This window comes from Haliaeetus albicilla, chromosome 9 (assembly GCF_947461875.1).
Source record: "Haliaeetus albicilla chromosome 9, bHalAlb1.1, whole genome shotgun sequence".
Classification (NCBI taxonomy): domain Eukaryota; kingdom Metazoa; phylum Chordata; class Aves; order Accipitriformes; family Accipitridae; genus Haliaeetus; species Haliaeetus albicilla.
This window is the reverse complement of record NC_091491.1, coordinates 20986638-21011376: the sequence shown is the minus strand read 5'-3', so window position 1 is coordinate 21011376 and position 24739 is coordinate 20986638. Positions and strand designations below refer to the sequence as shown.

At 39.6% G+C, this 24739-nt stretch overlaps 1 protein-coding gene across 13 annotated transcripts in view; it reads left to right on the top strand.

Annotated features, from left to right (window-relative positions):
- Positions 1 to 11666: 11666 nt before the first annotated feature.
- Positions 11667 to 24739, top strand: part of NMNAT3 (nicotinamide nucleotide adenylyltransferase 3) — a 35350-nt gene continuing 22277 nt past the window's right edge. For 3 of the 13 annotated variants that reach the window (XR_011326132.1, XM_069792070.1, XM_069792061.1), the window contains exons 1-3: positions 11846 to 11949; positions 12646 to 12680; positions 21793 to 21914. The gene's annotated coding sequence lies outside the window, so the exon portion shown is untranslated. Of the gene's footprint in view, positions 11775 to 11842; positions 11950 to 12645; positions 12782 to 15344; positions 20768 to 21792; positions 21915 to 24739 lie in introns of those variants that run through there. The other 10 variants (XM_069792071.1, XM_069792063.1, XM_069792072.1 and 7 more) reach the window with 8 other exon arrangements.

Sequence of the window (24739 nt, the reverse complement as noted above, 5' to 3'; positions counted from 1 at the left end):
TTTTTTATAAACAATTGTGATGGGTTGACCCTGGCTGGACACCAGGTGCCCACCAAAGCTGTTCTATCACTCCCCCTCCTCAGCTGGACAGGGGAGAGAAAAATATAACAAAGAGCTTGTGGGTCGAGATAAGGACAGGAGAGATCATTCACCAATTACCATCATGGGCAAAACAGACTCAGCTTGGGGAAAATTAGCTCAATTTATTACCAATCAACCAGAGTAAGGTAATGAGAAATAAAACCAAATCTCAGAACACCTTCCCTCCACCCCTCCCTTCTTCCCGGGCACAACTTCACTCCCGGATTTCTTCACCAAGCTCCCCCAGCAGCACAAGGGGGACAGGGATGGGGTTTACGGTCATCACACATTATTTTCTGCTGCTTCATCCTCCTCAGGGGGAGGACTCATCACACTCTTCCCCTGCTCCAGTGTGGGGTCCCACCCACGGGAGACAGTCCTCCACGAACTTCTCCAACGTGGGCCATTCCCACAGGCTGTAGTTCTTCATGAACTGCTCCAGCATGGGTCCTTTCCACAGGGTGCAGTCCTTCAGGAGCACACTGCTCCAGCGTGGGTCCCCCACGGGGTCACAAGTCCTGCCAGAAAACCTGCTCCATGGGCTCCTATCTCCACAGATCCCCAGGTCCTGCCAGGAGCCTGCTCCAGCACGGGGTTCCCACAGGGTCACAGCCTCCTTCGGGAACCCACCTGCTCCGGCGTGGGGTCCTCCATGGGCTGCAGGTGGATATCTGCTCCACCGTGGACCTCCATGGACTGCAGGGGGACCGCCTGCCTCACCATGGTCTTCACCATGGGCTGCAGGGGAATCTTTGCTCCAGCGCCTGGAGCATGTCCTCCCCCTCCTTCTTCACTGACCTTGGTGTCCGCAGGCTTGTTTCTTTTACATGTTCTCACTCCTCTCTCCAGCGGCTGTTTCTCCACGTCCCAACTTTTTTTTCCTTCTTAAAAATGTTATCACAGAGGCGCTACTACTATCGCTGATTGGCTCGGCCTTGGCCGGCAGCGGGTCCATCTTAGAGCCGGCTGGTATGGGCTCTCTCGAACACAGGGGAAGCTTCCAGCAGCTTCTTACAGAAGCCACCCCTGTAACCCCCGCCCCGCTACCAAAACCTTGCCACACAAAACCAATACAACGATGAAAGTATATATAGTAATATGTCAATTAACTATACCCATAATTACATTTAATGCAACTGAGAATAGTTCTACTAAAACCCACTTGAAGTGATAAAGCCAGCCTGACACACCTCTTTGTTGATTTAAATGGTGCCTTTAAACATACTGCAATAAATCTGCAGCTTGCCTAATGTTAATCAAAAATATGCACTAGACCAATGACCCAATGCATTAATCATGGTATATAATTACAGTGAAATAATAAACAGCCGCAGCCTGAATAATGTTTATAGTTCATTGACAATGTCAACTGTCAACAGTCAATTGTCAAAGGCTTTTTTTTTTTCCTGAATAAAATCTTTACTATAGATTTAGGAGAATAAACAATTCCTAAAGCCTCACGCAGGTGACATTCATGAGATTTTCCTCATCATTCAGCAATAACTTATTCACTGTTTTCTTCATTTTATTCAACCGAATTGCTACAAGAACAGTTACCAGGACATTGACGTTGTAACATTTACCTTCATGTGTGGTTCTCAAAAGCATTGTTTTGCCACAAAATGGAACACTGAAAATTGCATAGATTATTTCTTGAGGGCAATGAAAATAATATTGTTTACTGCTTTTTTTCTAGGTTTGTATACATAATAAGACTCTGAAATTCGCTCCTTGGGAGGGTAAATGAAGTAAAGTAAGCCCATTCATTGTACAGCAGAAGCAATAACTCATTTCAATCCCATGTTAATGTAATTTTGCCTGGATTTTTTTAGCAATAGACTGGTTCTGTTCTATTCTGGGGCAAATCATGCACATTCTGAGCATGCCTTGATAACCACAGATTCCATTATATGTTTAATAATTGACTATTCAATAGAGCACTGATGCATTTTTGTCTGGAACTAATTCACTTTTGTGTATCAGCATGAATGTACAGTGAATTACAAATATGGTCTTGAAACATAAAGGCCATATGCTTTATTCATCTCAGGTTTTTTAAACTACATATTCATAACAGGCACTGTGTGGAAATTAATAACACAACCTGTATATGCTAGTATATTTACAAAGCTATTTATTAAAGCAATAATTCTTTGAAAAGCATCTTGAACCTTTACCCGGAAAACAGCACCTTCTGTAACAGCTCTGACCTCAAAAACAGAATTACTCATTGCTATATTCGCATGTGTGTGACATGGTATATTAACACATAAAAACAGTGGTTAGAGTATTTAAAACATCAAGTTAAAAAAAAAGCCACAGAGACTATTGCTATTACTCATATATATGAATATCTCTGTGGCAGAAAAGCAAGCAGAAGTCCCCACTGTTCCATGCAGACCTGTTACCCCATCATTGCCAACTCAGAGAGGAAAAAAAGAAAAAAAAAAAAGGTTTGTAACAAAGCGCTTATTCACAAATATAGGATGTCCCGTCTCACCAAAAAAAAAAAAAAAAAAAAAGCATCTCCATCACCTCTATTCTCGCCCAACAATCCTAATCAAGGTCAATCACCCCAGTAGTTTCGAGCACAAACTTACTGATTTAGGCCACACAACCCCACTGAATTCAGTCAGTATTAGCTGAGAATGAAAAATAAGACTGATGAAAACAATCTTTAAAATTTTCAACAAATGACATTTAATCTCAAGGAGAAAGACCAGCAATTTTTCTCTACTGGGAATAATTATCTATTACCTGTGCAGTAACCAAACTACTTTTTCACGTTTGGAAGCTGTATGTCTAAAAGTAAAGTTGGTCTTTGTTATGTCGGTCAAGCCAGCACCTTTAAGAGCAATAAATTCACATAAAAACTATTCATGTCACTTTGCCATAACCGCACTATTAGCCCAGTGGTGCCTTTGAATTCCTCCAACTATAACCAATGCCTAATGCTTCAGAAGTAAAACAGCAACGCCTTGAAGCAAGGTATCAATTACTTTTATTCTGATTTGTGAAATCACAAATGTTAGATTTATTAGCCAGTTATCCAGTTCTTGTAAGACACCTCCCTTCACCCAAACAGAGCGACAGGTCAGTGATATCCTATGGATGATTAGGGACTATAGGAAGTCTTACTGATGTCACTTACTTATTCCAAATTTGTCTTCACTTTCACCCTGGGTTGCTTCTGGTCACCGGGGCAGAGAAAGATTAAAAAGTAATTAGTAAACCCTTCATAGTTTTGATTCCATCAGTAAAGTCTGGTGAAAGCTTGCTTCTATCTAATAATTTTATCTCTTACACTATCTTATTACATACACAGGCTGACATGAATCATGTTATAATATACAGTAAACAAATTATAATATTCAATTCAGCATTTTAAGATATTTCAGTTACAGAATGTGCTATTACTTTATCATTATTATTATTTGCAAGTGTTTATTTGCAGGTAACTCCATAGTATGCTACTATTTCAAACATCTCATGGCGAGCTTACCTTAATTCTTGCTGTCTTCCCAGCCATCCATCCCAATTCTTTGTTTTAAACCTCTTAATATGTTCACTTCAAACCGTAACAAACTTTCTTCCCTTACTTTGTGGCTATTTACTTTTCCTCAGAGGGTTTAAGGAATGCTTTAGACTGCAAAGTACCCCTTAGTTTGCAAAATGACAAAGGGTACTGCAAACATTTTTATCCAACAATATGCAATCGTATCTTGAAAGGCATTTAATTAAACCAGATCACAGTTTTGCTAAAGCTATGATAGAAACCACTATGATAATTACTCTCCAAAGTTCCTAAGCAAGTGCACTGTTTCAAAAGCCCCATTCAAAGGGGCATACCATCACAGCAATAACTCACACTTACAAGTTTAAGGTATACCCAACCTGCTACACTTGTTAAATTCTATTTTAGCGAAACCTCCAGGTACCCTGTTCACTCAGTTGTAGAAACTACCTTTCACTGTTGTTATCACACCAACAAAATAAAGCTGCTGGGTTCCATTAAATAAGTGCTGTTTGCCATCCACCTGTGGCTGCTGATGAGCAAGGTAATTCCTTCACATACGTGGAAAGGATTTAAAGTCTTGTCAGCTGCAAGCTGTTGGCTCAGCTGTATCAGTGGGGCCACTGCAAGTACCCCATTATCTTTTAGGCCTGGATCCTGTATAGAGAGAAAAAAAACAAACAAACAAACAAACAAAACAAGGCAAAACACTGAAAAGACTTGACCCAGGATTTTTAGGAATCTACATTCATTGACTTCTAACACATTTGTGATATCTAAATTTCATTTCCCTGAGGACTGATGGTTTGACTACGCAGCTATCCAAGTGTAAAACAGCTTCATTCTTGATTGGATGCTTGTCTGTGATTGTGTCTCATCTGTTACTGGTGCACCCCTTAACAGGAAAAGTCAATTTAGCAATTTTCTGAAGCAAACAGTAACTTACAAGATGTGAACTCAATACACAATCCAGTTAAAGTGTTGGGAATATCCTCAATGATTTTTCTAGATGTTTAATGTGGTCCTGTTGTACTTAAGAATATTTCTACTCTTTCATACAAAGGTTGAGAATACCTTTGAGAAGTACCATTGATTCCCAGTGGTTTATTTTACCTCCTGTTTATTTAACAAGATATGTTCTTTACGTATTTATATGGCGTTACATTCCTGATATGTTCCACTTTCACTCCTGTATTTCTGTTTTTGTTGGGACTGTGATTACAGATGCACGGGCAACAAAGACACTGAACATTAAGGTCTTAACTACATAATCTGTTTTTCCTTGATTTTTCTTCAGGACAATTAATATTCATTTATAACACAGAAAACTGTGGGGGTTTTGTGTTTGCACATAACTCTGTTAAGTTGCTACCGCATTTAGCAAAATGTAACTAGAATAAACGATAAAAGGGAAAATGCTTTCAACTGAAGACTTTGGGAGATAATGCAGGTTCTGCATTAGCTGGAAAATTACTGACATATCATTGCATAAGGGATGCTGTTTTCTAAGTGGATACTTCACCTTTTAAAGGGCTTATTACAATGTTGGCTATGCTCTGTACCATTACACAGAGATTCTGTCTTTCATCAACAGTGGCAAGCAACAACACTGTTCTAAGACCCTAGAGACATTTCAGCTGCTGATGGCTTTTAAGTAGTGAAAATAAACCAGCAGTTTCTCATTCATGAGTTATTTTACGCTCTTCATAGTTGGCTCTCTTGGTTCTCTGCACGCAGTCTAAATAAGTTGTCAAATGCCCCACCCAGGACTAAAATGAAAATGCACTCAAAAATATGTGGGAAATGAAGATAGCTATTAAAACATTCATATCTTTAATGAAAAATAGACCAAGCTCTACTTATTATAGTTTTCTGTCTCTTTTTAATATGCATACATTGTCAATTGTTAGCTCATCATAGTCAGCTACTCTATTTTGCAGTAATAACTAACAATGACAGTTCCACAAGATTTTATGTCTCTCCTGAAGGAAAAAATCTTGACACAGCAGTAATGAAAAGAAAAAAAAAACCCTTAGGTCTGCTTTTCACAGAGCGTCATATAAAATATTCTTCTCTGCAAGAGTTTATTTCACCAGTGATCTCTGCAGGAAGAACAGACCTACAGATGAAGTTAGGCACTGCCGTCAGACTCTGAATTGCCTGTGTATGGACAAGCCAATTAGCGACTAGCAATAAGTCATCAGGTGCAATTGAAAGGAATATGCAATCTGGCTTTTCCTTTCTCAAGAGGCACTTATCTTCTCATCTATTGCAGCTATAACTTGAAACTCCTCTGCAGTTGCCATCTGGCATGTTAAGTGTGGATCTGGGCCTAAATGAGAAACAATAAAGATGGATGAAAGCCTTGATGCTTTGCACTGCACAATACTGCTTTGTAAAAGATCCTTTATATTAAATTATACTGAAATCAAGATTTTGAGCATTGTATTTATGCCTTATCATATAATTTTAAAGTTTATATAAAACAGATTAAATAATCTTCTAGCCAAGTCATTAAAAACTAGACTGGTGAGGGCTGAGAGAGGGAGAGAAATACCCTAGCTGACAAAGGTAACAGAAACCAAGAAAGAGAACTATGTTTAAAAATGGGTAGAATGTGGTATCTACATCACATTTAATTTTGATGCTTTAAAGTACAATATTGCATGTTTTTTAAAAGTGTACAAATATGAGCAAAAAATTAATTTGGGTTGTTTTTTTTTTAATTAAAACCATGTTGTGCATCAATAGTCCTTGAGAAGGATGGCAATATTAGCTACACAGGAAAGGCAGGCATCTGAGTGACATTAAGGGGCTGCAGCTGACCATCGCCTGAGTAATGCTTTCCACTGCCTGGTGAAATTGTACAGCTTTCTAAGAGCATGAGTACCATCACCACGTGTGCACAGAGGGAATTCTCTTGTGGGAAGAGTGACACTGCAATGCCTCCTCAAAACAGAAAAAACATACTACTGACCACATTGTCCACAAAAATCCTGGTGTACTAACCATAAGATCGGTTATGAGTGAGCAAAAACTCCCTCAATTTCCTCCTGACACCAGTGGGAGAGGAGAAGAAAAGGTGGTCACATGGGGAAAAAAACCTGTAACTATAGTTTGCTCCCAGATGACAGCAATAAACTTCAGCGTTTCAGCAAACCAGTGTGGCTATGGCAGCAGGAATCAAAGCCTGGATTACCTCCATTACTTAGAGTGGGGAAATGATGAGCCTTTACAGCAATTCCTCTCAGATAAGCAATAATGAAATCCACGTATTATACCCATTTTTCTGTGTTACACAACTCCGTGTTATGGAGAAGCTATTCTAAAAATTGCAGAGCTTCCCAAAACATGACAGCTCTGTTTCACAACAAACCTTCAAGGTTTTGAAATTAGTCTTTGTTCTGTGTTCAAAGAACACAAAATCCTCTCGGTATCTTTGTAGAATGGAATTGTGTCAGATACCCAATTTTATGAAAACCCATACGCTTTCCAGTATTAGACTTGTTTTCTTTTCTCTCTACCCTATCTGTGCAAGAGATCTGCAAGTACTATGCAGTCAAAACTTTTTCAGAACAAATATGCCACCATGATACATTTCAATTTTTGCTAGTGCTATACTGTAACTATAAGTAATTTATTAAGTTTATTCCAGTCATTAGAGGGCTGTTCCCTGCACTTTAAACAGAATCTTAATGGCCAATGCTTTGTTGTTGCTCTCACATATACCAGTGTAAAGTTAGAAAGGTTCTGTTCAGGCTAAAGAAGGCAAAGAAGTAAGTTACTGTCATCTGTGAGTATAGAAGCAAAGGTTCCTTTTCAATCCAATTTCATTCTTGGTAAACAGATGCAAAGTTTATACTGTATTCTCACTACAACCATTTTTACTCCTGGAGTTTCTGCTCTAGAGAGTCTGCTGACTTGGCCCTCCCCATGTACTGCTCTGCTCACAGCAGTGCTCCTGCTGCCCCCTTCTCTTGCGAGGCCACTGCCCCACGCAGCACAGGGACGTCTGTCCAGCTGCATCAACACGTGGAGGTCCAGCAAGTGCCAATATTGGATCGCGTCACTGAGAGAAGTTTTAGTTCTGCTGGTCTACCCGTGTACCACAGTGGGGGGGGGGACATTACAGCACCTTTGCTGTACAGTAACTTTGCTGCACAGAAATATATTAAAGTACCAGTATTTTTTGTCTCGGTCCTTTCTGAATTAGAGCAGAGCCATACCAGGAAACCAGGAATGGTTTCCTTTTGATAACAGTATTACTCCCACTTTCAGCTCAGCAGATCTGTTAAATCTCAAACTTCCAATGATGTAAAGGCTTTAGGTATAGGAAAGCTGACATTTGACAGAAATGACGCTGTGGTTTCCAGTACAATTATTAAAAATACCCTCGGGTAAAATTCTGTAGATTACAGAGGAAGAATACAGTAGCATGCTAACATCCATCAACAGATATCCCAAAGAGTTTAAGAATGAAAAGCAAGGTGCCAAATATTTTCATAAAATCCACTTGAAAAAAACACTGCTAAGTTTCTTATATTAAAAAACTGATTTTTAAATGATCTTGAAAAAATTCCCTCAGACTGCATCTATGTTGGTTTTGTTACTTCAAGATACAATCCTGCACAATTTTTTTAAGAGTCATTAAATTACCAAACATAACCCTAATGCTGAGATTTTATCAACCAATAATACCACTCACTATGCTGGAAAGATAATACAGAATGTTACCCGAAACATTATGCAAACAAAATGAGCTATTTTTTCTTCACTAACATTCAAAATACAAGTAAGTAAAATCAGTGACCAAAAGGAAAAGACAAAACAAATGGAAGACAATGCCTACCAAGATACAATTGATATATATTGAAAGAATTTTACAAACAGTGGAGGATTAAGGGGAGAGAGAGGGGAAAAACCTAAAACAATTAAAAATCCATGTGTGACAGACTCTCTAATAAAAGAGAGAAAGAAAGAAATGAACAAAACATTCCATTCTGTTCACTCGTGACAAAAAACTGCTTTGAGCGTCATGGAGCCTAAAACAAGCGAGAAATTTTTATTTATCTGCCTTTCAGTGTTCGTATTTTACCTTCTAGATAAGTCTTCCTTGCAGCCAAGTTAAAAAGTTTTATGATTGTTATTTGAGCCCTTTTAAGTTGGGAGTTTTTTTCTTAGCTTTCAAATAAAGCTTTGTATTCTGCCCTGTCTCTACCTCTGCTCATTTATCTTCTGCAGCTTCAGAGCCTGCTTTGCTTTGTTTCCATACTGCATTTTAGCATTTTGATTTCTACTGCTCACCTCAGTAATAACTGCTTTGCTAATGTTTGCCTTTAATTCTAATAGCAATCAAGCAACTGAATGATTTTCATTTGCAGGAAGTTAATATTTTCTTGTCCACCTGTATTTGTAATATTTGATTTAATGTTCAAACTAACCGTAACTGCTGCATTTAAGTAATTTAAAAATAAAAGCTTGTGCATTTGCTTCATAGATTAAGCGGAGTGAATGATCGCCTCATTGTCCAAGCCAAGACTTCAAGCTAGTGCTTTCCAATTCTGTTATGGAGGGTCAAGGTTAATGAACACTTCTCTCATGTTTCTCTTCTCCATCTCCTCCCAACAGATTTTTTTTCAGATCTGAACTACGCATCAATAAAGGCCAGATGCCAAGAACTAAAAGATTATGCTGACTTGCCATGCTGCCGTTTTGGCAGATTTTACAATTACAAGGCCTAAATCTACAGCCTTGATATGCATAACTTATATAAGGCCCTGGGAGCTTTGTGTCTCAAGAACTGCAGCAAATGCCAAATTTTTGTACAGCTACCGATTCATAGCATCTGGAACAACTTTGGCTTGGAATTTCATACTCATAGTTTTACAACTTGACATGGGTATTCTAATTTACGTTTTACTTAATAGTAATAGAAGAGTAATAGAATAGTATTGTTGCTCCAAACTCCCGCTGGAACCAGCCCAGAATTGGAACCCATGAAAATAAGACTACTTATGATAAAGAGCAGAAGCTGGTCCAGTGATTGCCATTATCTTTAGGTAATTGTCAGAACGTTACATGATTTTGTAGTGGTAACTTTGTCTTAATTTAATTGCTGGAAGACAGGTTTTAATTAGTTCATCTTTCATAATCATCTTGGAACTTTCTGTGGTCATTTGTTCTTCCCTTGCAGTGTGGCACCTCAGTGCTTCATCTCTTGCACACTCTCTTGTCTGATACTCACCTCTTCTCATATCATCTCTTTTACATCACTGCACTTCAGGCACAATTTGCAATTTCATCCACTTCAAGCGGGCTCAATGGAGAACACAGTTTAGGATCAGACCTACTGCTCCGTTTGTTTACCATGAGCAAATTATTCTAGATACAACTCAGTTCAAAAACCATTTTATTTATTAAACAGTTTCTTAAAAACTCTAATTTGAAATGGAAAGCTTACGCTTAAAGGCAAGAAGCAAGAAATGCTTATTACTACAACTATGATTCAGTTTACAACAAAAACAGTGAAGAACAGGACCTCAGCTAGCATAGAACAGTTCCCACTGAGATCAGTGGAACCACATTAATTTGTGTCAACTCACCCTTAGTTTTCAAGCTTGATGTACAAGATTTAATCTTTGGTTTTCTTTTTTGTAAATGAAGCACAATGTTTCCTTTTATAGGGAATCTTATTTATACCCCAAACACATAACAGTAATTCAAAAGTCTACAAAAAGGAGGTTTGAATTCTAGTTAACTTCCTTTTCAGAATAAGCTTTATATGTCTAGTAAGCCTGGTCAGAAAAATAGATGAGACATTATGCATTAGGATGTCAGCTTCATAAAGTTTTCTAAAACAGACTTCTCCCTCTCGGGGGGGGCGGGGGGGGGGGGGGAGTCATCATCCCCTGATAAGAAAGATTATTTATACATACACGTTAGTTAATTTCAAAACTGCCTATCTGGCTTTTCATCATTATATAATCCCATAGGATTTTAAAGCCCGAGCACCTATAGTCTGGGCTGCTTACATGTAAGAAATTGTTTGTGTAGTCTTTTTGTCCAACATTTTTCCTGGATTAAATGTTGAAAACAATCACTCCACCACTAACAATAGTATTTCCCTAACATCTAAAATTCTAAGTTGTATTCTAAAATAAACTTCATGGGAACAGGGTAGGACCAGAGAAGAGCAAGGAAATGTCATGGAGAAATACATAGCCACACGCAGGCAAACAATTTCAGCACTGCCCACACCGTCACTTTATCATTCTGAAGTATCAGCTCCAGGGATCATCTGCTTGTGCAAGAAATTCAGCATTAGGGAGAAAGACCCAAAACCACATTTATATACGCTTAAAAGCAGAAGACATGATACCTTATAGACTTAACTGGATCTTTTTTATTTTTAAGGTTGTGGCTTGTCTTGGAAGTCTAATTTATGATTTCAGACTTTCTAATGTTATGCCTAAAAAGTACATACCCTGTGCCCAGTCACAAGCCAAAGACCCAAATGCTGAAACCATCCCTTGGCCAGTCTTTGGCAAGGCCAACCAAAGGTTTGAAGTACAGCTCACGGCCTCCATGCAGCAGTGAAGTTCTCGTTTGCATGTGCATTTCACACAGTAAGGCTTAAAAATACAATCCATGATCCTATTTATTTTTTACCACAAAGTCAGACAAGAAGAATAGTTGTGCTTCCCTTTAACATTATAAAAAATAAGGAGGTTTTGGGTAGATTCTAAAACTAACTGGTGACATTCTGATATCCCAGGAAACTGCCTAAGAATTAAAGAGAATAAGCAAAGGACTTAAAACTCTCTGGACTTCACTTTTTGCTAGAATCTATTTAACACATATTTTATGACATTTGTGTATTTTGTAAAACAATAGCTGGTGGAGAAGAGGGTGACTCTGTGAGGCTATTCATCAAACAGAGAAAGCTGAGCTTCATTATTCCAAGCCTCTGAGAAAGCCACAAGAACACACAAACTCTTTTCGGTTGCAAATCGACCTCGCCAACCTGGAAGCACAACCCTGGAGCCGCAGAGCCCATCCTTAAAAACAGATACACCAGCAGGAAGCCAAAAATTTGGAACGTCACCTTCAGGTGAACAGAGGAGTTAAGCCATCACGTTTCCCTGCTCTCCAACAAGAGGAGGACGCCTAACAGTGCCTGGTAAAGGACAAATCGCGACGTCCCAGGCGCGGCGCGGGCAGGAGCAGGTGGCAGTGCGGAGCCAGCCCCGAGGGGGAAGGCAGCCGCCGCAACAGCAGCGCTACCCCCGCTTGTCCCGCACGGCCGCGGCGGGCCGCGCAGAGGCTGGCCCGGCCCCGGCGTCCCGCCAGCCGCAGTAAGGAAAGAAGGGAGGGAGGGAGGGAGGCGGCGGCGGCGGGTCGGGGGCTGGGGGCGGCGGGAAGGAGCCGGCGGGGTGGCTGCTTGCCCGAGAGGCGCCCGCCGTCCGCGCCGCGGCCCTTCCTTCGGCGTCCAGGCGCGGAGCCGTGCTCCGCGGGGCCGCCCGTCCCTGCGGCGAGGCCGGGTGAGGCCCTCGGGCAGCCGCCGCGCCGCCAGCGCTCCGGCCTCGTCCCTCCGAAGGCCGCTGGGGGCTGGCGGGGAGCCCGGAGCCCGGCGGCGGCGCCCCTCGGCCGGCGGTTCCGCGCCGCCTCCCCGCAGGGGCCTGAGCCCGGCAGCGCCCCGCAGGGCGAGGGCCCGATCCGGGGCTTCGCGGGCGCGGCCGCCCCGTGTCCCCGGCGCAGGGGGAAGGGGGACCCGAGCGCAGGGCGGGGGGCGTTCGGTGGAGGAGTGGGGGCGTGCCGCCTCACCGGCGGGAGCGGACGGAAACGAGCGGGGCTGGGGCGGGCAGAGTCTGCTGTGACAGCTTATCTCTGCGGCACTGCGGGAAAACATCCAGGCCTTTACGGCCAGGGGCTGAAGTCTGCCGTACTCTCCACGCCAGATACACCGTCAGCATATATCCAGGACCAGATATACATCTATTTAAAATAGCAAATTAAAGCTTTTTATTATTTTCTTTTCTTTTTTTCCCCAGAACACCTACTCTAGTTCCAGTGGGAGTTAAAGAAGGCAAGAGGATATATGGTTTGGGTTTTGCTTTTTTTTTTTTTAATCTTTCTGGCTTTCACTGTGTAACTTGCTCATCTTTCTCCTCAACTTCACATGAAGAGGTTGTTTCCTCCCTTGTGCAACAGCTGTTGTTCGGTTTTATACATGATCCCTGATGTTTGGGGTTTTTTAAGCTTTGTAGCAGTATAGTATGTGCGGTAGTTCATTTTTCAGGCATTATTATTTGCTACTTAAGTCTAGTTACATTGTGTGATTCTAGCAGTGAATTAGCCTCGTGCCTTTAACTTCGGAAATGCAAATTTTAGAATTTAGTGTAGCTATGATGAGCTAATTAGGGTGAGGCTGATCCAGGAGACCTTTGAGAAGCCCGGGGGGGGGGGGGCACTGAGGACACAATAGGTGACAGTCCTGTCAAAGGGGAGTTTGAGCTCCTTGAGGTTCTGCCTTTTAAAATAATGTAATGAGACAAATCAGATTTCATTGCAGTGATGATTTCTAAGGTCTTAATTCATAAAATGTTTAAGTAGCTACTGCTGCACCTGGTGTAGCAGATTAAATCAGCTGGGTGAAGCTGTTAAACCCCCAGCTGTTTGCCCTGCCCATAGCAAAGAGTGGTTGCCCACAAGGAGGGCTGCCTGAACATCAAGAGCCAACTTCACAGCTATATTTTTTCCCCCTATAGTGTTCGTTTAGTGCAAAAAAATGCTGTAGAAGGCCCTCTGCCCACCAAGCATTGTGTATTTTTCTTAACAATAACAAGAAGAAACTAAGAAATTAGCCATATAGGCTTACAAAGTATAATGAAGATCTTAAAAAACACAAGAAATGCCATACTGTGTCAGACTAACAGCCAAGCGACCTGTCTCGGGCAATAGGAGAGAGGAGATGCAAGTTAGGAAAACGAACCTGGCCACTTGCTTCCCCTTGTATTCCCTGCCACCAGCCACAGCTGCTTCATTAGCGACACCGTACATGCGTGTGTCCTCCCTGTGTACACTTTTGCCTGTTGTAAAATTTTTTGTTGCTTTCACTGACTGCCCCCTAGATCTAGTACTGCAGGGAGAAGTTTTGCATTCAGTTTATGTAGTGCTGTCATAATTTTATAAAACTTAGCTGTAGCCTCCCCCAAGCCCCTCCTCTCCTAATAGTCCCAGACACTTTTCTGCCTCTCTTGAATAGTGGTAGCTCCATTCACTTGACCATTTGAACTGTCCTTCCTGAGCTGACACGAGAACCGCTCATAGTAGTCAAAACGTGAGCCCATCCAGGTTTTCTGTAGTGCTAAAACAGTACTCTGTGTGAGGGTCTCAGTACTTTTCTTCATGATGCCCAGCCAGCATTTTGTTGGCTTTTTGGCTGCCACCAAAAAACAGAGGAGGTGCAGTCAAAGTTTTGAGGACGGTATAACTGTATGGTTATGAATGTTTATTTCAATTATCATAAGAACTTATAAACGTTTAGGGTGATAGTTGTGATGTGATTGCAGTTGTAATTAGGTACCTAATTTCATTGTAGTTGTTTCAGAATCTCACTTCCTTTTTCTTTGGATAGATAGAAGTCCCTGTACAGGTGAGATATTCTTAAAGAGCAAGCAAAACATTTTGGACAATAGGCAGGGCACATACATGTTTGTATAATTTCCTTGAATTCTTTGGTTGTACAAGATGAAGCAAGTAGAATTCTAAATTGATCATTGAATTAAAATAGAAAGATAACGAGCAATGTGAACTCTTCAGCCCAGGAGCCATTTACTTAAACTGCCTCATTACTATGCAAAATCCTCAGTGTTAGTAGGCAAATTCATATATTAGTGTAAGAAATGCACATAATGCTTTTCATTTTGATGGCTTAAAAATTTAATTGCAAATAGCCTCACTGTCAAGTATGCTACACTTAGGGAAACCTGCATGCTACTGAATTGGTGCAGGAGGGCATGTTGTTTCAAACAGCAGCTTTATATATTCATTGTTAACCTCAGCTGTTGAGTTGGGTTTCTTGCCTCTGGCAGTAACTAAAAGATGAAGTTTCAGATGAAAATGAGACCTATCATGCAGTTAACAAACTGAGCAGTTCTATATATTGCAGAAGAAATCCTTCCTGCTTCCTGGAGGTGGTCAGGTAAACCTTGACGCATAGAAAGATAGCCTTCTTAGTCAAGTTTTAAATTTTATTTTCTTTACTTTGCTGGAAGACCTCTTCCATGTAACTGTAGAGCCAGTGAGAAGTTCTTTCCTAACTACAGAAACAGTGTCAGGAATTAGTTGCTCCTAACACAGTAGATAGCAAATAGTTACCCCTTTTTTGAAACAGAAAAGTAAGCAGTGGGATTATGGATGTTGATGTTTGTCCTGGTTAAACCAGGACAATGTTCTAACTTTGGTCTTGCTGGATGTTCTGGAAATCCTGCATTACCCTGTGGTTGCTATATGTGCAATATTTTGCATCTGAGTCTTCTGCGGTAGTACTTTTAGGAGTTTCATTAGTTTGCTACCTTTTAAAGCCAGCTTTGTAAGAACAGATTTCAGTGATTGAGGATGCATTCTTTACCACTTAAATATCTACCATTTGTGCGCAAGCTATATTTCTATTACAAGATTTGCGTTAGGTTCTGCTAAATGTATTTTGCTAATTGTAAGAAAATTGCAAAGATGTTGATAGACAAAAAATCACTGCGAATGGCTTCTCAAAATGAACTCTTGAAGTTTTGGTAAGAGTTTGTTTTGACAGACAAGTTGGTGCTTTCACTAAATCAGCAGTTTCTTTGCTTAAAAACACCCACCCTAGGTTGCAGTTCTGCATATATCCTCTTTTTCTAGAAATCAATATATTGGTTTTTGTGAATGACTGACTCATACATGCAAATAGAAGGATGACTATTGGTTACTTAGAATAGTTTATACAACTGTAGAAGAAGAAAAAGCTTATTCACTAGTGTGGTAAGGGCATAAGGAATAGGAGTTGAGTGTTAGATGTTGAGAGATCACTAGAGATGATTGGATAAGTAATTATAAAGATCATACTGCAGTGAATACAAGAAGATGCCAGGAGCTGATTGTATTCTCTTGACCTTGTTGAAATGCTACAAAAAGGTGCAGGGACTGCTGTTGTGTAATGCATGCTGAGATCCTGCATTACCCAGCAAACACTGAGTGTGTGTAGTTTGCTAAGCTGGTCTTTTTTTACTTATTTTCTGCATAGTTCTGTGTTAGTGTAGTATCATTGGCTTTGTAACCACATGAAACTGCTACAGAGCTCTGTGTCTAAGCGTTGCTGAATGTTTTATGGGCAGTTAGAATGAAATGCCTTTTTTACAAAATGGGGATTATTCCGTGATTTTCCCAGAGAATACAGAGAAAGAACGTAAGAGCGTTATGCTGTGCTTTGTCTTTACATTTTTACTGTTTAAGGACAACAGATAAATCTGACAACCTCAAAATATTTAGTAAACACACATATATATACGTGTTAACAATATGGGAGTTTACTGTTGATGTGCATGAGTGGTGGTTTCTGAATTCCATGTTGCCGAGTTGTTGAATTCCATATTGCTGTTCAGGCAATAGGCAGCCTGTAAGCATGATTATTTTGCAGGATGAGGGTCCAGATTAAGAATATTAAGAAAAACATATCCTGCAGAATACTATCATGGGAGTATCTCTGTGGACATCTTATCGGCTAGACTCTGGAGACCGGACACTTGTGTGTCCCACTGTGTAATTCTGGTTATAAACTTGCAAGAACTCACAGGCTTAAAAAATAATGTTGTAGTTGACTTGAATTCACTGGCACTGTTTTGTGTGTGTTGAGAATACCATTGTTTTTTAAGGTTGTGCTAAGGAATTACTCTGCTCAAATTTTTTGCACTTGAAAATCAGTTAAGGCAATACCATGTTCATTATTATCTGGAGATTCAATTTTAGCATGTATTTCAGATTGTATGAGTCCTGTGGCCATTTTATTATGTATATTTTTCATGCTTTGTCCCTGTGAAGTTTTTATGGTGAATTTTCCTGTTTAGTGCCTTTCAACTGTAGTTTCTTTTTAGCAATGGAGCAGAAATGGTTGGGAATGGAAATTAAAAGCAGAGAACTAGTTTTTATTTGAAAGAAAAAAAAATCGTTAAAAGGACAAAACAAGTGTAAATCGTGTTTTAAGTTGATTCCAGAGATGTAACTGATGACGAGGTCTTTTGGGCCGTTCTGGGAAAGGGAATCTCCCAACTGATATAGCCTGAAATAAAGAAACTGCAAGAGTGAAGTATCATACTGTGATTTGAAGGATTCTAATCTCAGGAGAGGAAGAAACAATTCTGCTGAGGCTACTTTCTCTGTTAGCTGCCAAGGCATTTGGAATTTGGGCCACAGACATACTGCAGTTTTCTGTGAGGTAACTTTTCTGTGGGTAGCTTTTTGGTCACTACCATTTGCTGGGAAAATTGCTGCCTGGACAAAGCTGAAGGGAAAAATGGTGAGTACCCCAAAATTAAGCAGATCTTCTACCTTAAGCAAAAGAACGCTATGCATTACTAAAGACAGTATTTGTTGTGCTTTGGGCCATTTTCACAGATACCTGTAAAAAAGCCCGGATGATTTTTATAAGGTTGTATAAGCTGCTACTCTGGTGAAGACTGCAATGAGCTTGGAGGTGATTAGATTTGGGGGTTTCTTTGAAGCTGATTTAGAAACTGTGATGGGATTTGCATTTTCTGACTAAAAGTCTGGTGTGGGAATTGGAAGGGGCAACTTCATACTTCTGATATGCTGAATCTGATGGAAAATCATGTATCCTATCATACGCTTTGTTAATGGCTTTCCAATGAAAGTCAAAGAAATGAAGTGCACCTGAGTCACTGGAATTTAACAATAATATGATCCATCGTGTGGCCCTGAAGAAGCTATTTTAGAGGATTAGAGTGTCATATTAGGCTATGTGTAATATTTATGTGCACCTTGTAAAATTCTTCTTGGCTGGGGTGAGTAACTTTTTGATGAACAAATAAAATATCACCCTAGATTATACATTTTTCATTTTTTCTCTCACCCAGATACTTATGTTCATTATTAAAGTGAAACGTGCGGTTATACAGTCACTGTTGCAGAGGATTGATTTCAGTGACAGCACATGCTGGTAGCTTACTGACTGGAGTAACTTTTGTTATGGCAGTGACTCTCATTAGTAACAGCATGAGAAAATCTGGTACCCTGTCATATTTTTAAGGGATATTTGTGTACTGTGGTTTGCTATGATTTGGGTCAGCTACTAAAATGCACTTTTTATTTTCTGACTTTGAAAATGTGTCTTGCAAGCATAACATCCTTAATGTCACCTGGTGTAACTCAGCTGGGCTCAGTGCAGCTACATGAATTTATATGAGGTAATGATGTGGCCCAGTAAAAGAAGGGATGTGGGCAGCTTTGAAATTGTTCAGATCTAAATTTTATCTAAATTAATCTAGATTCACCCTCACAGGAGGAGATAACACTTTTATCCTGTGCTAGGATTCAGTCCATTTCTGCTCTTTGCAGAAATTTTACCTCAAGGGTGCGTCTGCCTCATAGCATGCACGTATCGGTGTCTTGTCCTCCAGTTTACTAATTTAACAGCTCATAAATCAGACTACACTGCTCAGCACTCCATTGTGCTTCTGATAATTAATCAGATATGGCTCTAATTACTGATTTTCAGCAGAACTTAACTGTGGTCATCTGTAATGTCATTTGTTATTGATGTATTGTAGGAATATAGGCAACAGAAAAAGAACTTGCAGGAATTTTCTAATGAGAATTATAATGATTTTTCCATCATAAAACCTTTTTTATATAGCTTAAGTGTGGTCTCCTCATTCGAAGGTATCTGCCCTTTTATGTATAGCCACGTGATGTACCATATTGTTGAAAGCTTTCTAAACTGCAGACACTCACATAAGGTAACTGACATTTACAAAAAGACACCTGCTTGGCCAAGGCTGTTGATACACGTGCCCAGGGCAGAGCACACAGAAGCACTCACCAGAAGGAGCCGTACATAGTTATTGCATGAAATGGGAACATACTGTAACTTGTCTCCTTCAAACCTTATTCTTTAAGTAATCTCTTTCATCATTAAAAACAATACCTACAATGTTCCAAAGCAGCAAACCTTCACAGTCTCTGGTCAGAGCTGTGCTTTCTCTTGCTTCCATTATTTATGAATTTTGAAGACAGACAACAAAGATGACAAAAGATGTGTTATCTTTTACTGATTAGAAGTACAAAAGAAGGCAATGTCTGTCATGCCAGGAGAAAAGCTGAACTAACAGGAGATGTGTTTCCTGCAAAAATCAAACATGGTTGTTTCTTTTTAAAACCATAATTACATTTTAAAAAAATGAGTCAATTATACTCTTAAAATAAGCATACAAATCTTACTAATACTGCTTGATGATAGTGATGTTAACTGATTTATTCCTAAGGTTTCTGTCAAATGCTTTTAAACTAGTTGAAAGTAGAAGGTGCAATCTTGCTGTAGAAATATCACAGGCAATTATTAAAAATATTAATCACATCAATCAAAAAGTGCTTTCATAGCTCAATCTGCATCTGTGTCTCTTGCTTTACCAAACTTTTTTCACTAACTCACTGTAAGTATTTTCTTTAGAATTCTGAAATAGTTGGGGTTTTTTTCTTGTGGGATTTCAGATGCTTTGAATTTGATTTGATCCTTTGAGGTGCACACATAGACATGGTACTGATGCAGCAAACACTTGAATAGCAGAGCGGACTCTGCTAAAATCTTGCCGTTTTTAAGCAAGGCAGCAGCAAATCACTTAAGTCATATGAAGATAGTTCAGAGGTACAGTAGTTGGGGGTGGAGGGGGACAGGTAGGAGAGTACAGATGTAACTTTTCAATGATTTTCTGCCCCTTCTCTCAAGAAACCGAGGATTTGAAGCTGGTTTGCCAGGTAGAGAATACCTAATCAACATAAAATGTTACCATACAATTTACCATTTCTGCTTCTTGAGTAAGAGTTTCGCAGTTGCAGTAAATGCAGAGTTGTGGGGGTTTGTCTCTTTTAGCACTAACATCTGAAATTACTGATTAGTACTAATGAGAGAGAGACTGTAAAAAAAAAAAGGTTGGCTTTTTTCCTAGAACAAATTTGATTTGTTAACAATACCACTTTATAAACTCAATAAGAGAATGCTGAGAAAATGATGTGAAACGAAGTGCCTGTTCTTGGATGTTTTGGTTGCATTCCTTCTCTGGAACCTGTGCTTAATCAATGTCTAAATACACTGGGAAGGTAAATAGTGCTGTTGGGTAGGACAGAAAAGGTCCTAAAATCACACATGTGTAACAATGCATTGTTCCTTGTACTTCATATAGTAAGTTTATTAAAGTAGGGGTGATACCAGTATTGGAATTTCTTCAAAATAAATACTGCCTGTTTCTATCTAGCTTTTTCTCTTCCTTTCACTTCCTGGGTAGGTAGAATATTTTGATGCAAGAGTGATCGTAAGTACAAAAGTGATTGCTTTATAGAATTAATCACCCCCAGAGGATTCTTGAGATGACCATTGAATGATTATGGAGCACTCGCATGTATGTAGCTTATATATAAAAGCAGTAGTTTGTCACAGATGTAATAGGGAGAATTAGGGAGAAGACAACATGAAGCAGGTATCTACAGGTGTGGTCACTTCAATTAAGGTATGTGTGAAGCCAGGTCCAGTCTCTGAAATAGTTGAACATTAGTTGTGATTTCACAGTTGTGGAAGTGGAAATGCAGAGATTCAGGGCCTGAATTCTAGAAGTGCTGAATAATTGCTGTTTCTGCTGATTGATAACATCATTAGATTGCAACACTCCTAGAAGTTGGGTACCGAGGAAAACCCAGAGAGAAAATTTACTTTCTTGGTTGCAACCCTCTTTTAGATGTCAAACTCTAGTCTTTCTTCCCATCTCAGTCTATGTGCATTGTCCATTTTTAATTCTCCTTTCCTGTTGGAGATCAAGATACATGTGTGACTTAATTGGAATTTCTTTTTACAGCCTTGCAACAAGACTGGATTAACAGTTGAATTATCCATGCACGACTTCTCCAAAAGTACTTCATATTTTAGCTAGACTTGGGAGCAGCAATAGGAAGAAACGCTTCTGTGTTTTATGGGGTGCCATTAATGGAATATGCATTGTATAGGGACAATTGCTAGGGGACAAATTAATCACAGATTATTTATTTAACAAAGTACATTATTGATGTTACACTTGTGTGACTTTTTGCAAACATATAGCAACTAATAGGTGCAAATTGGTATTAGCATATTTAAACTGATGCGGAAACTACTGCTTTCTTGGTCTGTAGGCCATTTGGCAAGAAAGACAATTTATTAAGTATTCAGGACTGGCTTATTGGCTTATTTTTATGGAACGCATGAAATAGAAATGTATTCCCCTGGCACAATGTGCACACTCAGTAAATGCCTGATAACAGCATAGTCACCTACTTGTTTGTAATTTGCATTCAGTTGGTGAAACTAGTTAAGGACAGTCTGCTTCATGTGTGTAGGTAAAATGTATATGACTTTGAACTGAATGTTTGTAGAAGCCTGTAATTGTAGGAACACTGGGATGCTGTAGCACTTAAAGGAAGTGTGACTACCACTGCGTTACTTAAGATGAACAGGTCAAGAAGCTTTCTCCCCTGTTTAAAGTTCTGTGTTTAAAGTTTTCTCTCTTATTTCTCAAGAGAGCTTAGCTGAAAAAATCAGTCAACTCTCTTTTTTTTCTGTTTTTCTGGGTGGTGTTCTAATGACTTTAAACAGTCAATTAATACCAGCCAAGATAGCAGCTGAATCAGAAAGTTTTGTTTAAAATCTTACAAGTTGTATTATACCCATTGAATAAGTTTAGGATACACTATATCGGGGAAAACGGGAATAAAAATGCTACTGTTTTGATTTTTATTTACATATATAGATATTTCTTGTATATGGTGGGGGGTATATATATGTATAAAAACATCTTTTGAAATGCTTCTTTACAACGTGTTTACTATTAGTACATTCTTGGTTTGAATTTTTTTTTCTTTTTGTCTTTTTTGTTGTTATTGTTGTTTTGGTTTGGTTTTAGAGTTTCCATTAGCAGTACTGTCTGGTTATCATTAAGAGCCACAGGTTGAAGTGTTTCCCTAGAGTCTCCGAGGTATAAATGAATAAGAGCTGCAATCAAACCATCCAACACATCTGTTTCAGGTGAGAAATAAGAGACATCTATAGAATTAAAAGCTTTTTTAAAAACCAAAAAAAATCATTCAGTTTATAACTTTCAAGATGGCAAAGAAAAGAACAGCAAAGGAAATTTAAACTACACTTCATCAGAACAGAAGAGAGCATATCAGAGCCATCAACTAGCAGATGTAAGAGCTAGAGATGCTATTGATAACATCTAACAGGGAAGAATGAGTATGTGTTTTTCCCCCTGAACACATACTTGTTTGAGTGAGGTGCTGACTGATACTGCTTGGCAATTGGGTAAGGTTATATGACTGTGTCATTGGGTTTAGGCTGTCATATAAGATTGTATAAGCCTGTTTGCAGGGCTGAATGCTGAGCAACATCATTGTAGTTATGACTGTAAAAAGTTTCTGTTTCTAGAAAATTCTTAGTCTGGAAGTAATTGATTTGTCATTGAGAGTTCAGCATTGACTAATCTGTGGCAACAGAATTTATCTAGCAAAAAGTTGGGACTATAGGAGAACACTTAGATGGTCTAGCAATGATTTCTTTTTCAGTTAATTACAGGTACTACTGTTTTGCTACCTGTTTCAAGGCAAAAAGACTTCTCCCCATGCAATGAAGATACATTTACAAAATTGCTGATGTTGAACAAAAGAACACTTTGAGTTTGATTTCTCTGAATAAAGAACCTGTGAAGTTTGCACACAGTTTTCACATATGAGTTTGTTAGTGTCTATACAGGGATAGTAAATCAGTGGAGAGAGAGTGCTGTGAAATGTGCTTCCTACGACTGCTGTAATTGTAGACCGTAAAATTGTCACTAACTTTCAATGGTTCTACAGCCAGTGAGTCTTTTCTCCCCCAGTATAGCTCCCTTAGTATGATGGGAGATATGAGAAATCAGTAAAGTAAAATGAAAACATTATAAAAGAATCTTTATCTGTATATTCAGTACTAGATGGTCAAGGTACAGGTATGTCGTGGTTTAACCCCAGCCAGCAACTAAGCACCACGCAGCCGCTCACTCACTCCCCCCCCATCCAGTGGGATGGGGGAGAAAATCAGGAAAAGAAGTAAAACTCCTGGGTTGAGATAAGAACGATTTAATAGAACAGAAAAGAAGCAGCTAATAATGATAATGATAACACTAATAAAATGACAACAGTAGTAATAAAAGGATTGAAATGTACAAATGATGCGCAGGGCAATTGCTCACCACCCGCCGACCGACACCCAGCTAGTCCCCCAGCGGCGATACCCTACTCCCACTTCTCCATTCCTATACTACATGGGATGTCCCATGGTATGGAATACCCTGTTGGCCACTTTGGGTCAGGTGCCCTGGCTGTGTCCTGTGCCAACTTCTTGTATCCCTCCAGCTCTCTCGCTGGCTGGGGATGAGAAGCTGAAAAACCCTTGACTTGAGACTAAACACTACTGAGCAACAACTGAAAACATCAGTGTTATCAACATTCTTCACATACTGAACTCAAAACATAGCACTGTACCAGCTACTAGGAAGACAGTTAACTCTATCCCAGCTGAAACCAGGACAGGTAGCACATATGCTTCAAAGAATTTTCTTTATAAAGTATTTGCCAGCTGCCAACGTGTCACAAGTGGAAATATTAAAACTTGTTGCTAGGTGCATTCAATGCTGTTAAATGGTACAGTCCTAACATTATAAATCCTCTGTAAATGAACTGATAGAGTTGGCAGCTATAAAACATCAACCTGACATTGATTTAACCATTATTGTTAAATTTTTCTAAGTAAGAAAAGGGAAAAAATAAGGGAATATACGGACTGGAAACAGCAAGAGGTAGGCTCTGAGCTACAGTGCTTTGGTACACTGCAGATGGAGAATAGGATTTGGCTAAACAGAGCACAGAGTCCGTACCGGATTTGGTCTGTTAACCCAAGACTGACTTCTGAAGTTTGGGATGCAAGTGTCTTCTGCAGGAAGACTGTTACACTTGATGGAGAGGGCTGGAGGCCAGGAGAAGGGAAGAGAATGATGTATGTATGATTATATGGGTTGAGCATTGTAGGGATTTCAAATCCTAGGAAAAGAAGAGAGGCCCATCTGAAAATCAGATTCACAGATATGTATGTGGGACACAACTGTTTTTATCATGCCCCACATATTCTGGATCACTTGTAAAAAGAGCTATGCAAATAAGTAGCTCCAAGCACAGTGACTAACTTAAACTGATTTCTGCTGCATTTTTATTGAGATGACTGACATTTTAACTAAATTATGTAAGGGTTGTTTGTAAATGCACCTGCAAGGTTCCTAACAGCATTGCTCCCCACCCATTCACACTATTCATAGCTTTTTAATGTCCCCAGTGTTTTCCTGTAACAGCTATAGTTTCTCCTCCTTGCTGTTCCCTGTTGTTGATCCACCATCACTTGCTCTGCCATCCAACAAAAAAACAGTACAGGCAGTTGTTGATAATCTGGTTAGAAGTGTTTGCTGGCGGGCTGGCTGGCCACCAGCTGCTTCCTGCCTACTTCTAAGGAAGTAAGTCAGACCTGTAGGTGTGGGTGCTGCATGTGGGGTTTTGTCATAAGTTGCAAAGGTCCATTGTAAGAACTTGCCTAAAAAAAAAAAATAATCTGCTTTTGTAGCAGGCCTACAGATACCAAAGTTATTAATAGGTGGTTGACAGAATGAAACCTTGTTTTCTGACAAAAGCAGGTTAAAAATAAAAAACCTGTAAAAAATCTGACAGTTTTTAGTAATAGCAACAATACGAATTTCTAGAAATACTTTCTAGCCCTCTCTGTATGTGGGGAAACAGAATTTGCTGATGCTCTCCTAATTAATATCAAAG